This window comes from Anser cygnoides, chromosome 7, assembly GCF_040182565.1.
Source record: "Anser cygnoides isolate HZ-2024a breed goose chromosome 7, Taihu_goose_T2T_genome, whole genome shotgun sequence".
Classification (NCBI taxonomy): domain Eukaryota; kingdom Metazoa; phylum Chordata; class Aves; order Anseriformes; family Anatidae; genus Anser; species Anser cygnoides.
Window position 1 is genome coordinate 28,929,514 of NC_089879.1, and position 16,582 is coordinate 28,946,095.

The 16,582-nt window shown below is 40.7% G+C and overlaps 1 protein-coding gene across 5 annotated transcripts in view; it reads right to left on the reverse strand.

Annotated features, from left to right (window-relative positions):
• PHYHIPL (phytanoyl-CoA 2-hydroxylase interacting protein like) overlaps positions 1-16,582 on the reverse strand; it is a 129,270-nt gene that overhangs the window by 49,416 nt on the left and 63,272 nt on the right. The window contains exon 1 of one of the 5 annotated variants that reach the window (XM_013174147.3): positions 6,766-6,917. The exons of the other annotated variants lie outside the window; for them this stretch is intronic. The gene's annotated coding sequence lies outside the window, so the exon portion shown is untranslated. Of the gene's footprint in view, positions 1-6,765; positions 6,918-16,582 lie in introns of those variants that run through there. 5 annotated transcript variants of the gene reach the window in all.

A 16,582-nucleotide genomic window follows, 5' to 3' on the forward strand; every position in this document is an offset into this window, starting at 1 on the left:
GCTGCACTCCCTGGTTCTGTAACTCAGTGCTATTGTTAACAGACTCCAGTGCTGCCAGTCTCCCACTTCACTGTCCTATGCCTACCACACAAACCTGTGTTTCTCACTGGTGCTATGTATATACAACCACATTCATCCTACTTGAGATGGACTCCCTGAGACAGTTCTGGAGAGCTGGTAACCAACAGCAAGCAGACAAATACTTGACTGACATTTCTAATAACAAACTTGCTTTCTTTGTGGGACAGACAGTCATAGCAAGAAAAAAAAAGTTTGTAAGGCATTTGGCTATCATTACATCAAGAAACATAGAGACATAGGGAACTTCAGAAGGCTACCATTCTGCTCAGAAATATCTTTTCTATTAACAAACTATCCATGGAATTTTTATAATGTTCCTACAGTGCTCCTCCTCCTTCCACTTGCAGCGTTGTTCTCCATCATGAGCAGTAAGTTGGCTGTCTGGATCTCTTCATTCACTGTGACATTTAGGTACTTAAGCCTAAGGCTCCAATGTCTTTTGAAAGGTTACACAGGGTGGCAGTGCTTTGGTTCAGAAGATGAAATGCATCCAGGCACTGAATTCTGAATTTCAATTACTTCTTGACCTATACTGACAATTTGCACTCTTTTTTCCCCCTCACTCCCTTCTAGGAGGGAGACATTCAGTTATCCAAATATTTCTTTTGGACACAATATAGCTTAGTTGCAAAAATAACTGAATGTATATGAACGGTAGATCTTATTTATGACTGCTCTGTTTCATATGTGATTGATTGCCTCCAGTAAGAATACTTAAATGGAGCTGAGCTATTTGTGTTGGAGGCAGTGGCTGCAGAGCAGTATCATTTGGCAGTCACCAGATAGCTGAGCTGTCTTAGTGCTCCTCTGTACGTGCCCAAGCAGACATTATTATTTTAAAGTCAGTAATACTGCATATTAGAATCCTGAAGTGACACTTTGTCTCTGCTTCTACAAACTTTTTGCTGTTCCTTCTACACTGAAGTCATGGTTTTCATTCTCCCCCTCAACCCTCTTTTGCCAAGCTGTCTCTTTAATTTAGTCACCTGATAACATAGCATGTAAATATTTCTGTATTTATCTATAACACCTATACATTTGCCAAGTAAGGAATAGAGGGAAAGGAGAAGTGGAAGGATAAAACATCTCCTCAAAAGTCCCATAAGATGGAGATTATGTTCTCTGTCCCCAGAGTGACAGCAAGAAGGAGGTTCACTGACTTCAACGAACAGGTTGGAACAGAAGGATCCAGCCCAATGCTAGCCTCAGCAGAACAGCACGGAAGGATTTTCACAGGAAGACATTCTAAAATGACACCTGAAACTCGCTCGTACTGTATTTCAATATTAATTAGTATAATTAGTTGATACCTATTTTGATACTATCTCAAGTAATTTAAATGTAATATGCCCTGAGACTGTAAACAACAACAAAAAAAAAGGTAACGATCTGGAGGAACACCATGTCCTCCACAAAATAAAGGAATGAAACTATCAGAGAGTCTTAGCAGCAGAAGACCCCTGCTTTAAGAGATGTACATGTGGTTGTCGGTTTTTAGATTTTGCTTCTAAACTATTGAAACATCCAACAAAATAACATTACACCAGAACACTGACTAGGTCAGAAGGGAATACTGGCAAATACCATTGCCATGTAGAGACCCTCCAGGATTTTACTCATGAGTAAATAGTTTCATGCAGATGCAAAGCAAGTACAGAATTAGAACTGCTGAAAGGATTACCTATGGCCTCCTCACATTTCATCTTCGCAGTAAAACATCTTCATGAGGATAATAGAATAACAGACGGTGACGGATTGTAAGAGCAGAAGCTTTTGAAAGCATTCAAACAAGGATGCACCAGAAGAACTTCTCTTGACTTAGTATACAAACTCCAGACAAGAATGGTACTGTGGTATTTTATAGAAATGTTGGCATGTCATTTAGATATACTTTGATATTCTGTGAGTGTTCTGTTTCAGAACATGGAAGTGGCCATCACATTCTTAAAGAATGTGCATCAGAAGTTGCAGATTTTTTCCTCATGCTTTGATGATCAACACCACCACAGAATGGTCTTTACATGCCTCATGTTTCTCACAGGTCAATACAGTATTAAATTCCAACTGATAATCAGAATGAAACTTCATGGACAGAGGAAAGTGATTACACAACCACAAAAATGGCACACACCAAATTCAGCTGATGTTTTTTGAACATGAGAATGTAACTCCACTGTTAAAATCATGTAAACATACTTAAAAATAAAAATGGACACCGATTCAGGTCTTGAATATGATCCTGCAGCATATTTTGCAGGTCACCAGGCACAGACTAACTTAAAGCTGAGATAAAATACTTCTAGAGAGGGAAAGTTGTCACAAATGATCGTCACCTCCAATTCTCAGCACTGAGAAAGGGTATGCAGCTCCCATGCTTTGCCTTGGTAAATACACCATCACAGGCTGGAGGAACATGGTCTATGAACAGGAGGGCAAAACCAAAGGGTGCAGTTTAGATATAGATGCTGATTGTGGAAGTCACCTTATCTTGTTACAGAGAAGTACCACACCATGGGGAGTCTTCTGTAGATGCATGTTTCTACACTGACCTAAGCAACATGTCCTCAAGCAGAAACCCAGTCTCAGGGCAGGATGAGAGGTAGGACCTGGGCAACTGCAGGAAGACTTCTGCTCCCTTACAGCTATAAACATCGCTGTCTGCCCTACCTTCTGAATACAAGCACTCATTTTAATTAGGGTTTCATCTCCTACCTTTCTGCACCTGACCACTCCAGGGTATTTTCTTGCACTGAAAAAGTCTTAGTATTGCTGGGTGTGGTCTGGTTTGACAGACTCCTGTGGATCTACCTTCATCTTTTGTTTCCTGATGAAAATCTGCTAAATACGTGAGGCAGAAAACAAATTGTGCTTGAGCATTACTTGGATGAAAATGGCAATTTGTGGATTTGAGGAATAGCAAAGGTGCCACTAGAGTGTGTAAGTGGGCAGCTGGCACAGTAGCTTTTGCCAACATTTGTGTTGATGTGGGAGTAGAGCAATATGGTAGCTGTTAACATTGCACTCAATAAATCTCTCGTCACATGTGAAGACATGACTAGCCTTTTGGAGGAAGAAGCTGCGTATTCTCTGCATTTGCAGCAGGAGTTTATGTGTAATCCCAGCAAGCATCAGCAGGCCTTCGTGGATGCTTAAATACTGTATAAATAAAATTGCTTTCCTGAAATCTTCTGTGTAGTGAAACATGAAATAACAGTAAAATAATTCACACATTGTATTAGAGAAAAACAGTGTAATGCTCACCACTGCACCTTTTCCCAGCTGACTCAAGCCTTAAGGCAAAACACATGGGCCTGCTGCTATCAAGTGCACATGACAATTGTTGTTACTATGAGATTTGGTTTGTGTGTGCTATGTGTAGGTACATCCATAAGGGGAGGCACTTAGGTTACTTCCAACATGGTTTTGTTGTTGTTCAAAACAGGGAGGATATTAAAATTACTGTTTCGGAGTAAGGAAATTGTTTCTGTTTCACATGAATTTGACACATTTCATAACTATTTGTGTTAAACAACAAATATAATATTGTAGGTAAAAATGGCACTGGAACTCAGTGGAGTATGTTTCTACAACTATTTCTTGCCACAAAGTTTGAAAATCTCATTTCTTACAACTCTGACACAACAATTTGATATGTTGTACTATTAGGAAAAAACCTTCTGGCGTTACCTCCCAGACTCAATGCTCTGTATTTCTGCTGTACATGTTCCCTTAGAAGAAAGTAATCTATAATAAAAATTTATCATGACACCAACAACTGAAACTCCACCATTTTGAAGAGCCTAAACCACTGAGATTTTCAAGAAATGTTGTCTGTGATGCTTCAAAAAGGTCAATTCACAGAAGCAAATAGCAATAAACACGGAACTAGAGCAAAGTCAAAATATATAACATAACCCTTGCTTGATCTTTTAGTCCATTTCACTGAAAATGAACATACTAGATTTAATAAGATGATAAAATCATTATTTGTTCTCAGGACCTGTAAAAAGACCCCAAGTTAACCAATCCCCCATTTTTATTTCTTCATGTATTGTCTACAGATATCTGGCTGCTAACACGTACATTAACCACAGGGTAAACACACAGAAAAACATCAAGAAATTCTAAAAGAAATACAACAAAATGCTCTATTAAGCCCATTGTAAAACTAGCTGGCTAGTGAGGTGAAAGTTTTACAGGCTTTAGTAGTGGTGATTACCCAGTTTCCAAAACAGCTTCCAAAATGAGGATACATAACACCACTCTACTCACAGAACATCACCCATGGTTTTATTTTTACATGCAGAAAATTCTGTCTTTTATGAAAGAATTTGAGAATGTAAGCTGTTGGGGGAAAAAAGACGGTACTAAATAACAGTACTATTTCAAACTAAAAAGACTCATTATAGTGCTTATGTTATCACGTAAAAAAAAATGCACTTACATGTGTATGAAATTAAGTCTTATAGTTTTACATGCAAATATCAAGAAGGGCCATTTACATTGTCTTACTGAAAAGTTAATGGCTTGCATTCTCTAATAAGATACTTTCAGTAAGCCTCATTAATGTTAGCTATTTACATCCACAGTTAATTGCCATAAGCACAAAGGAAGATACTTTCTCCACCCTACCCTTTTAGCTTAAAAGCTTGAATTCATATCTGTACAGAAATGCCAAACTGCAATATTCCCTGACACCAAAAACCAAAACACAAAGTTGCACCTTCTGAATGAAAGTGAAGATCGTGCAATATTGCTCTGGAAAGTGAGGTTATCAGCAGGCTGATTTTAGCAGCAGGCAGCCAAGACAGACCGGGGCAGGGGAAGGTCTGTTTCCTCCTACCAGTGCGGAGACAGCTTGCTGCCTGAGAGCAGTGAAGAGCTCGTGGGGCAGGGCTAGCCCCAAGCTGGACAGAGGGGCAGACAGCCTGACTGCCCTGCGAAGTCATCGCTTCCCTTCCAGCCAGATGGAGTTGGAGACCCAGGCTGTATCTTAAGCCGGCTCACTCGTATTTGTCAAGGAGGTAAAAACAGAGCCTCGTGCAGCCATCACTAGTCTGGTTGGACAGCAATGTGGAGGGATGAGACTGCTAACCATCCTCTCCCTGGGTGCTTCCAGTGCCCCCAGGACACAGGAGAGCCCCATCAGCCTGCCCGCACACCCTCACATTTGCTGCAGAGGTGGCCGGGATGCAGCACCACCATGTTGGCTGTTCCCAGTTCTGATTTCTCCTTTCAAGCAGATACTGCCTAGTGAGTTAAGTCTGACTTGTAGCCACTCCAGGGACAGCGATCCTATCCTGTATTAAGTTTCATGTGTTTTGTGCATTTGATAATGATAGGCTAAGGCTTAAGCCGTGGCTGTATTGGCCATCTGTCTCCAGCATGCCTTCTAAGTACCAAACAAATTGTAGGAGAAATGTCAATAGGGAAATACTGTAAAATAGCATTTCATATAGAAAGTACTCTGCCATGACATTCACAATGAGTTTCTTAATCAAGCAGTACACAATTTAATACCAAAGTAATGACAGCCAGAATTCAATACCCCACATACTAGCTTTCCAATAAGAATTTAAATTAAAAAATAAAATAAAATCAAGGATGTTGACACATGTGAGATTCATGCAAATAGAAGGTGATATGCAGGAATTTGACAGTGTGGAAAGTGCTGAGAAATTTATAAACCCAAGAACTAGTCGCTCTTCATTTTCCAGTCTACCACCACACCAATGGGTTTTACAGTCCTAAGAGTTAACGAAACATTTATCTGTACGGTAAAAGCATCTATTTCCCAAACTAGGTGCCAAAATAAACAGTCTAACATCCCACCCAGTAGAACAGATCATTCTGCAGATATATAAATAAAACCCCACTCAGAAAACAAGCAACAACTAAACAAGAAAACCTTTATCCTAGAGCATCTGGGATCCAAAGGCATTCAAGTCCAAGAGAAGAAATCATGTTTGAGATTTATCACATGTTAAAGAGCAGGTCTAACCATTCTTCTAGGAGAGGACACCACCTGTTATATTTTCTTCCCAAATCACATACATGTACTCTCTCTCTCCGCCCCAAAATAATTTAAAAAAAAAAAAAAAAAGTATTCTTTTCATGGAAGCAGCCATAACTTTTTGAACAGATGGGAAACCTGATGGACTGAGATGCAATGAATCCCTTACTTATTGATTTCAAAAAGGGGAAGTTTTGGTTTTGAAAGTTGTTTTCAAGGCAGTTTCCCAACTCCACAGCTTAGAAGAAGGTCATCAGTGTAGAAGACTGTAATTTTATGTTGTTAAACTCTGGAGACATAGGATCCAGACAAACCTACTTAATGCCAGCAGAGTAAAAAATTAAAGAAAAAATGCACATCAGATTTGTCTGTACAACATGGGCATTCCCACTCAAACCCCTCAGGCGTTGCATACTCAGGATTGCATCCAGGCCTTAATTCCACAATAAATCCTCCTCCTGCTCCTCAGTGCATCCCTCTTCCCTACTTCCTGCGTATTTGAGTTTCTCATTCAATCTCACTGTCCCTGCAGGCAGTGAGTCATATTCTTCCAACTCCCTCAGACCCAGCTTCTCACTTCTCGTCATCCCTTCCTCTCCTAGTTGTTAAGCTCTTTTCTAGCTCCATTTCTTCCCTCTTTCCAGTCTCCCTCTGCCCCAGGACTGCCATACCTCATGCACAGTGTGACTGGCTGCAATCCTTGCTCGAGGAGCCACCCTCGCTCGTACTGGTAGCTTCTCTGAGGGCCCTTCCCCTCGCAGAGGCTCTGCGCTGCCCGCCCAGTGCTCCTCCCCCAGCTCCCGCAGTCCCCTCATTTGGGCACAGAGAAGAGAGGTTTTGTTCAACGTGGTGCTGGGGCCTCATGCAAGGAACGGTCCTGCCCACTGTGGCCAACAGCCAAACACCAAAGACACTGCAAGTGAAGGGACATTAAGGACCTGGGATGGTACTGGTCCTACCCCGAAGTCGGGCAGGTGTGAGCTTTGGGCTCTGAAGGCAGCCTGCCTCCGCCAGCCCCTTCACCATCAGTGCTCCTGCCAACCTCCCTCTGAGCATATACGCTTGCCCTGCTCTAGCACGGGGCAACAGAGGAGGAGGAGGTGGCTGTGCAGCCAGGCTTCCCCTGCCGCACTGCTCCCATCATACTCACATTGCACAGAGATGATCTGGCTGCCTCTGTGGGGCCCTTTGGCAGGAGCCCAGCAGCAGCCTTTCTGTGCCACTGCTCACATTGTACTGCACGAGTATAAACATGGGCTTGTCCACAGAGCAATCAACAAGAAGCTCTGGAGGAAATCCACGATCATCCTGTGTCAAATAGGCTAGAGAAGCTGGGCAACTTTCTGTACGCCAGCTCTTGCCCATAGCCTAATTTCCTACCTCTTGTAACAACATGGATGTTCACTGGCATCAGAGAAAAGATGAGAGATTGTGATGGGACTACAATAAATATTGTCATAGTTTGATGCTACAGAATTGTCTTTGATGTTCCCCTGCTTTTAAAGACACTGGATAATGCTTAGCATTTCTCGGGACCATGCCATTATGCCACAGAGATAAATAAATGAGGCAGAAAATACACAGCACTTAAGAAGAAAAAAAGAGTCACCAGTGTGAGGAGAAAAACGATTTTGGAACCAAAAAAGACCAATCCTCAACCAATTCTCTCTCTACCCTACAAATATTCAAAAGCAGTAAAAATGTTATCACCACTCTACTCCCTCCCATCTGAGCTCTCTTTGGCAGGCAGGATAAGCCTGGAAAGCACAGAGACAGGATCCTTCATCTGCCTAAGAGTTTTAATACTCTACTTCTTAATAGTGCATACTCTATATGCACCACCAGTGGATTACACTAACTTTGCACAAATTTGAGTGACTGCACAAACTTCAAAGCCCAAGAACACGAGAGCAAGACCAGAAAAAAGTCAGCACAGTCAGTCCTTTTCAAGCTTTGAGATCTCTAGCCCAGCAGAAATTCCCCATGGCTACCTGAACTTCAAGTTTGGACTTAAACCCCCTGGGTTCTCCCTCCTGTGCAGGTACTGGCCTAGTCTTCTGCAAATACCAGATGGCAAACTGCCCTAGAGCCTCACCACATATGGACCAAGACTTAATGTTGCTCCTGCAGTATGCTGTGGGGAAATTCCAGTAGTTTTAGGAGCTGATGTATGTGCTATAAACCAAAACTGCATTATTTCATTTAATCCTGTTATCACTCAGGCTGAGTTGCTTTGCCTGTAAGGAGAGACTGCCCTGAACATAGAGCCTGAAATCTAGGGCAACATAGGGGTGCAAGCAGGATCTACAGCTACTCCCCTTTGCCCATTCCACTGCAGACCAGACAGAGGGGAAAAGTACACATGCTGCGTATATACTGTAAGATACTGCTTTAGTTGCCTTTACAACAGAATGGGGCATTTCATGAATAGCCCATTTTCCACACGGACAAAAGGCAGGATTCTCCTGTCTGCCTTCCCAGTTGTCGCAGTAGTCAGCTGATCAAGTGCTTCAAGACCCCATTTGGAAACTGATCTAAATTATCTTTATTCCACTGTCTTCAATGAAGCTAGACAAATTCACACCCACTGAGGAACTACTATTCCTGCGATCTTGTACAAAGGAATATAGTTACAAAATTGAAATGCAAATATGGCTATGAAAAGAAGAATTTTTCTCTTCCCTAAAAGCTGTTACCCCATCAGTTTTCTAAAGGATCACAAAAGTGTAGGCTACAGACTTTATTCTGTATGTGTTCCTCTTGAAATTAAGATTGCTTTAAACAAGCCCAACCTCTGTAACTTTTCTTCTTTCCCAAATCAGCTACTATTTCCCGTTCTGCATTTAGTTTTTAACGAGGAATTAAATATGTACTCTGATCAAAAAATCAATTTCTTTTTGAATTACCCAAGTGTTAAAACCACATTTCTGTGGTAAAAAGATGACGCTCTGAAGAACAGAGCCATCTACAGAAATCTTTTTGATAATGGCGTCCTTCTTTCAAATCCAAACATTTCCTTGATGTAGAATACAAATTGAGCTCTAGTGTACAAGTCAGCTAGGATTTCAAAGTTGGCCTTTATACTTTGCCATTAATTAATTCCGTCCAAGAAATTCAAACAAAGATACAAACAAAAAAGTTCTCTAAATACGTTACATAAGGCATTCAGAATATTCTGATTCATTCCCCTCCAGGAACACAGCAGAGTCAAAGAATAGTGTACACAGCATGTTTAGACTGTATAAAAAGCACTAGAAACTGTAAGAATAGTTTTAAACCCATTTATTTAAAGCTCTCCATTATAAGAGCTATTGTAGAGTATTTGCTAATCAATCTACACTTCTGAGTTCTAAACAATTACAGGCTTAATGAAGTGTACTTTTCTTCACTTTCAGAAGCAGGAACAAAGAGTTTCCTATTAAAAGGGAGGAAATGAAAGCAGAAGGCAGAAGACCTCTTCCAAAACTTACTGAGGCTACACAGCAATTTAAATATTAAATAGAAAGTCAGCAACTCTTACTTGACATTTCTTCTTTTAGGGGAAAAAAAGAGATCTGGGAAAGATACTTTCCTCCCCAATGCAGCTGTGCAGCCTGAAGCCAGGTAGGATGAGTATTCTCTCCATCACAGTATGGAAAGCCTCCCAAAATCTGGCAGGGAAAACTCATACAACTTAGTCAATTTTTTATATCTCATTTTGTTGCCACTATCATAATATAACCAAAACAGAAGCTGAGAACTGGAGTCAGTAGTCAGCCAGTATAGAGAGATCTTTCAAACTGGGCGACTGACAATGTTTTTTGCTGGGTAGTAGGAAACACAGCATGGAATAACAACAGCAGATGCCTATTCAGTCTGAAAGCAAAGCAAGATTGCTTTTCCTCAAGATCTACTTAAACTAATTTATAGATAAACACAAGGGAAATGTGCCCCCTAAACTCTTTGCTGTAAAATTTTCTAGTATTCACTCACCTGAAAACAGATCTAGTAAAGAGAGGAGAAGGCAGAGCCACAAATGCTATGTCAGGCCAAAACCAACGTGAAAAGCAGACTTTGTTGTGCTCTTCAGTACTCTGCAATGCACAGATGCCATTTCCCTCCCTGTCCCTCCAGTGCTATTGTGGCAATCCTTTATAAGAGACCACAGAGCAAAGCTGACACCACACAGCGCTACAAGCACCATTAACCTCAGTGAGACTACCCACACCCATTTTATTTTTTAACTCCTACTCTTGTCTCTTTATTCTTTGGAGCCCACCTCACAGAGAAACAATTACTGTAAGCTTCCTATTTGGGCTAGGATCTTATCTGTCTTTTTTTCTTTTTTTTTTTTTTTTTGGTAGCCCATCTGGTTATTTTCTTGTAATTTTGTTTTATGTGCAATTAGATCTAGGAGTCCTACTGTATGACTTATACAACTTCATTTTTAACACTCCATTGCAAACATGCAGCATGTGAAAGGAGGTATTTCACATTCTTCCGGCATTTTAGTTAGAGGTAGACCTACAATAATGGACTATCTTAATAACGTTTTAGGTTAGCATCACTTGTAGCATTTCCTACGACAGTTTCAGAAAATACAGTTCTTGTAAGGGGCATGGAAGTTAACTCTGGTGCCTATATGGGCATAGAGAAGCACGTATCTTTCCAATTTGCATTTATAATTGTTTATGATAAGCACGGCTTAGGATTCACTGTATTTCCATCATGCAAATTTAGATATATATTTTAAGATACATTCTAGTTAGGGGAATCTGATTAAATATTCAGATTGCCTTTATGCACTGAACCACCTGCCCTGAAAGGCACAGGAAAAAATGTTCCTTGACATGTTGTCTGGAAATTTGGTACCGTGTATCTTTGCATTTATGTTCAAAAAAAGGATAAATGACTTCAGGAAATATAACTAATAACCACAAGGATTTTGTGAAGGATAAACCAAGACACCTGTGAGAAGCAATGAAATGTTGATCTTCATGGGACACAATCAAGTAGGACTTGCACCCTAAACCAGAAAACAAGCTAAGAAGTGTTCATGAAACCATAGTAGCCTTTGATATTAATATGGGTTTCAGAGGAAAGGTGAAATTCCATTTTTCTTAAGGAAACAAAGTCCATCTGTTGCCGCATAGTTATGCGATGCATAGCCAGGTATTCAGACATGAAAAGAAGACTGCAGCATTTGTCCAAGAAAAGCAGTATCACGTGAGTAAAATGTGTGGTTTTCTTGTGACTACAATTTATAGACTACATAGTCTGGGGTGGTGACTGATGAACACTTCTGCCGCATAGTGTGGGATGATTGCCTATTATGCTGAGGGCTCTCTGTAAGGAAGGTTTCCATGACAGCATTCTGTGTATCATTGTTATTTGGAAAATAACATTGAGTTTTGATCTCTGACTTCTACAGATTTGTTGTTCCCATGAAACATTATAGCCAGGCAGAAAAAAGCCAGGGCTAACATGCATATTTTACATACAGCCAGAAATGCATGGAAGTGATATCCCCATGATAAACTGTATGACTATGTGATAAACCACAGAGCTATTTGACAAATGCACCCATTAAACACCTTTAATTACTTTTTCTACTCTGTCCAGTAACAGTTCTGTCTTGGGGCTTATTCTGTTATATTTTTGAACAGGTTCAGACAGCTGGCATTTCCAGCCTGCTCACTACATTAAAATACAGACATTTTCTTGAAAACTACCTCTGCCTCAAAGCCCAAGAGAGGTTAGGTTCAATCCTGGGCCAAAAAAAAAAAAAGGCTTCTCTATACATTAAAATGTGATAGCTTTTAAAGCACAGCAGCTCGTTCCATAGAGCTGAGGATGCACTTAGCACTGAACAAGAGGGGAGCACTGGGAGAGGAACGGCCTTAAAACTGCTTCAAAATCAGATGCTCATAAAAGTTGTCCCAAATAAGTTTTTAATGTGTTTTGCAGCTCTTATTTCTCTGTGTTTGGATGGGGATTTTCCAAGGTGTCTGAAGGAGCTAGCCGCCCAATTCCTATTGAATTTCAGTAGCATTCTGCCTCTTAACTCTGACGTGCTGCTCTGAAGGCTATTAGACATGAAACATAGCCTCCCTACGTGAGTTTAAACTAACAGCGAGAATCTGTGATTTTTCAAGAGCAAGGCCAAAATACAGATCTTATCTGCAGCAGAGAGCTCCTGTGTAACTTCCTGTGGAACTGAGGACTTTCCTAAATCCACCTATTAATCTGATAGAGCGAACTATAGTATCACATTATGCATATCTGTCTGTAAGCATGTATGTACAATTTACATACAATAAAATACCTAACTAGTTGCAATCTCCTTAAGGAGCTTTTCTCTTAATCCATTTGAATTTCAAAGCCTAGCTAAAATTGCAGGGTGATTTTAATTGTATACAAGATTTGAGCTTGGATAAGCGATCCGTATGGATTCTTAATCTTTTGTGGGCAGCCATTACTTGTTAATCAGTGTAAAAAAGAATTCAATAATAAATACAAAGAACGGTGTACATTAAAAAGTCTGGATTTTCTGGTACCTTTGAAGGCACAGCACACATACCTCTGACAAAGGAAAGCAGATGCACTGTTTTCGAAATGCAACTTCAATTACTTGATTTGCCCACATTTCTTAGAGGATTATGAGAAAGATCTGAAGACATGGCAAACAGAAAACATGATCAGTACAGCATTCTCCCCACACTCCCTTCCTAGAGTAAATCCAGAAGTGTTTTTCTATATAAATGTCAGCCAGGAACATTAACCACTGGTGTCCCACTTTCACACATGCTCCTCCCTTTCAAGCTCCAAATAACCCAACAGAATATCGCATATTTCCATCCTTACAAATGCCTATCAATAACCCTGCACTGTGTCAGGAAAACTGTTTTGCTGGGATATGGCATGGAAACGAGCCACTTGCTCCCCTTCTGAAGAATGTACACATTTAACTTGTGAAAAGCTTTTTTGTGTAAAGGATGACCTGATATCCTTTGCTAACATATAACATGGAACTAGAGCTTCTGCCATGATCAACACGAACAAGATGCACTGGTGGAACCACAGATAACCCGAAACTTACTTTACACAGAGCTAGGACATTTAGCTGACAGACCAGGGCTAACGGGGAGACTAAGGCCCTTGGCACAAGTGGTGGCAATCGTGCTACTTATGATAATAATTTCTCTCTCTCTAAATTTACCATAAGAGAAGAATGAGGTAAAGTCCTGCAGGAAAACACACAGGTGAAGTAGGGAGAGGCTAAGTTTATTGTAGTCCTTTCCTTTATCCAATGCTAAGGGAAAACAATACTTTAAATCTTCTTCAGCGTCAGGTGATATGCTCAAGGGAGTCCTCTTTTTGACATCACTCTAGAAAACTCCACCTTGCACAAGTCCTGGGAAGATAATCAAATGCAAACCTACAATCAAGGGCAAAATAAAACCAACCCAAGAACAAGTTTTGATGATAAAGTGTTCCCAATCCAGACAACCTGGACATATGTCACGTTCAAGCCAAAGTCACAAATAAAAACAAAGTGTGAATTAACAGGCTGCAGAGGAAGCCAGAGAGGATTTTGGACTCTGTGAAATGCTGGCACTAGACAGCTCCTGAGCTGCAGCAGGCTGCCTTCCCTGGGCTGGCTCTCCTGCATGGGGAAGGCTGAAGGAAGGCAGCAGAGAACAGGTAGAGCTAGTACCCACATGCAAGCAGAGCAGCAGATTTCTGCAAACTGGACCGTGTAAGTGTGCAAAGCATGTAGATAGCTTATTTTAAGGTCTGTGCACCACAGGAAAGTGCAGATAAATGTTATCTTGGAAAGACTTTCACTTCTGAGAATACAATGGCAGCATAGGTCCAGTTCCTATGTACTTAGCGTGTTTCTCTTAAATCAAAACCTTGCACTGCAAAGTGTAAAAATATTTCTTCAGGCCAGAGAGATCAGGTTCCCTTCTACTTTTTTATTTTATTACCAATGAAAATTGCAATGAACACCTGAGCTGTAGAAAATACACTTTAAAATCCCAGCTTTCAAATATACACCATTTTACAGAAGCTGGCAACAATGTATGGCTCCCTACTTGTTTTGAATCTCCTGTCTGACTGCCATGGGAGCTAGCTATGTAATATCTGATGCTTACAATTCACTCATCAGCAGCTATTCTGCCTTTTTTTTTTTTCCCAAAAGAGAATGCTATGCAACTCTAATCAGAGTTGAAGTAAATCAATACAAGCCCTTACTTTCATTATATTTAAATGGACAAATGATTTATTGATTTGTATATCAAATTTAGCACACACATTTTCTGTTTTGTCTGTTTTCTGTCTGCTATAACTGTATATCTCTAGGTCCAAACATCATTCAGTACAAAACAGAGTAATTCCAGGAAGATAATCGAGCAACAGTATTAGTATAGGACACATTTATTTTATGTTGTCTTGAAGTTTATACTATGTAGACATCTCCACTTGAAAATACTGAAGTAAGGTAGTGCCCTGAAAAAGCCATTAAATTGGAATATCCTTATTTTCAAGGTTTTTTTAACAAGGTTACTTACTGGACCTAAACATGATGTGGTATTTCTAGATATTGAAAACTAATTTACAAATAAAAGCTAATTTATCCTGTGGCATTGATAATCAGTTGAAACCAACAAAGAGCTGATTAAAGAACAAAGGCCACGTCCCCTACTGCCATGTATCCTCTGCTTAATATGCCTTTGTCTTCTTTTTTTTTTTTTAAACAGTGTGGTCTGATTATACATCTGACATGAACTGATCACTAGAGTGAGAAATTACGTAGGATTCATCTCACTAGCCATGTATACTTTAGAGAAGATTTAATTTAACAGCCATCTAGGCTCCCTCTACAACCAATGCAGTAGGAAAGGGACCTCACCACCCATCCTCATATAAGGATCCTCTCCACTAATCAACCTCCGCCCAGATGGTGGACCTTGGCTAAGAACCTGTGGTTTAGACAGCCAAATACAGAAGATACGAATTGCAGCTTTGGTGAAAGCTGCTGTTCTTTCCTTATTTTTGCAGATTTGACCCAGCCCCAAGGCCTCGCTTCAGCCATGCATTACAACCATGAGCACTGCAGCTCATTTCCGTGAGATTAGTGTGCTCTTACAGCCAGGCAGAAACAAAAGGGACTTGCTGAATCACGCCCTCAGTCACAGACAGACTTGTTCACTTGTTGAAGGTTGCATAAATCGTGTGGGGGCCTTAGAGTGGGGCCTACAGGAAAGCTGGGGAAAGACTCCTTGTCAGGGAGTGCAGCAATGGTTTTAAACTAAAGGGGTAAACTAAAGGGGTAATGGTTTTAAACTAAAAGAGGGTAGATTTAGATCAGATATAAGGAAGAAATTCTTTACTATCAGGGTGGTGAGGCACTGGCACAGGCTGCCCAGAGAAGCTGTGAATGCCCCATCCCTGGAGGTGTTGAAGGCCAGGCTGGATGGGGCTTTGGGCAACTTAGGCTGGTGGGAGGTGTCCCTGCCTATGGCACAGGGAGCTGGAACTGGATGGGCTTTAAGGTCCCTTTTGACCCAAACCACTCTATGATTCTATGATATCCCATCCTTAACAGGCTTAATTAACACGGTGTTAAGGACAAAGGGCAACCCTACAACTGTAGTACCTCTAATATATTTGAGAGGGGCTTTTAGCACCTTTGACCTTTCCTTTCACAGCTGAAGTGCAGAAATGTCAGTCAGATTTATTTCCACTTGGATGAAAGGAAAAGGAACATGAAAAATAAGTTAATATCGATGAGCCATAGAATGATTGTCCAGTATGGAGGTGTCATCACCTACCAATATCTTATTTTTTTCAGGAAAAATAGCACATCTATTATACATGTCCTGAGTGTTAGCAACACCAGATTTGGGGTCAGAGAAGTTTTACTTTTGCTAGATGAATAAAAACGTGATCCTATGTGAGTGACTCAGTGCTGCTGTGTAAGCTTGTAAGCATTTTCGCATGAAAGATGAAGGCGTTTCAGATGAGCCTACTTGAATCACTGCTGTCCTCTCAAGCTTGAGGACATTGTTCTGAAGAAGACAGACTTGAAATGCAACAGGATTTGAGCTAATGTGTTATTGGAAAAGAAATCCACCAAAGCTCAGTTAATAAGGTTTCTTTACTCCTGTACACAACTCAGCGTGGCTGTGGAAAGGCCTCTGGTTAAGATTTCTTCTTGAACTCTGACCCCAGTGACACAGTCTTCCTGAGGGCAGGTACAGTCATTCTAAACTCATCTCGGTGAAGTGGTAGGTCTGAGATGTACAGCAAATGCAGGTAATTTCACAGTGATATTTTTAAGTTATTGCAACAATAACAGGTCAATCTGTTTCTTCAATCATTACTGCAGGCTTAAAGAGAGACCTATATTTTTTTTCTTGCCTCCGTCAGGCCGCTGGGGCAGGAGAGGAACTCCCCTGGGAGCCCAAGGATGCCCTGCCTGCCAGGCCCTTTGCTTGGAGA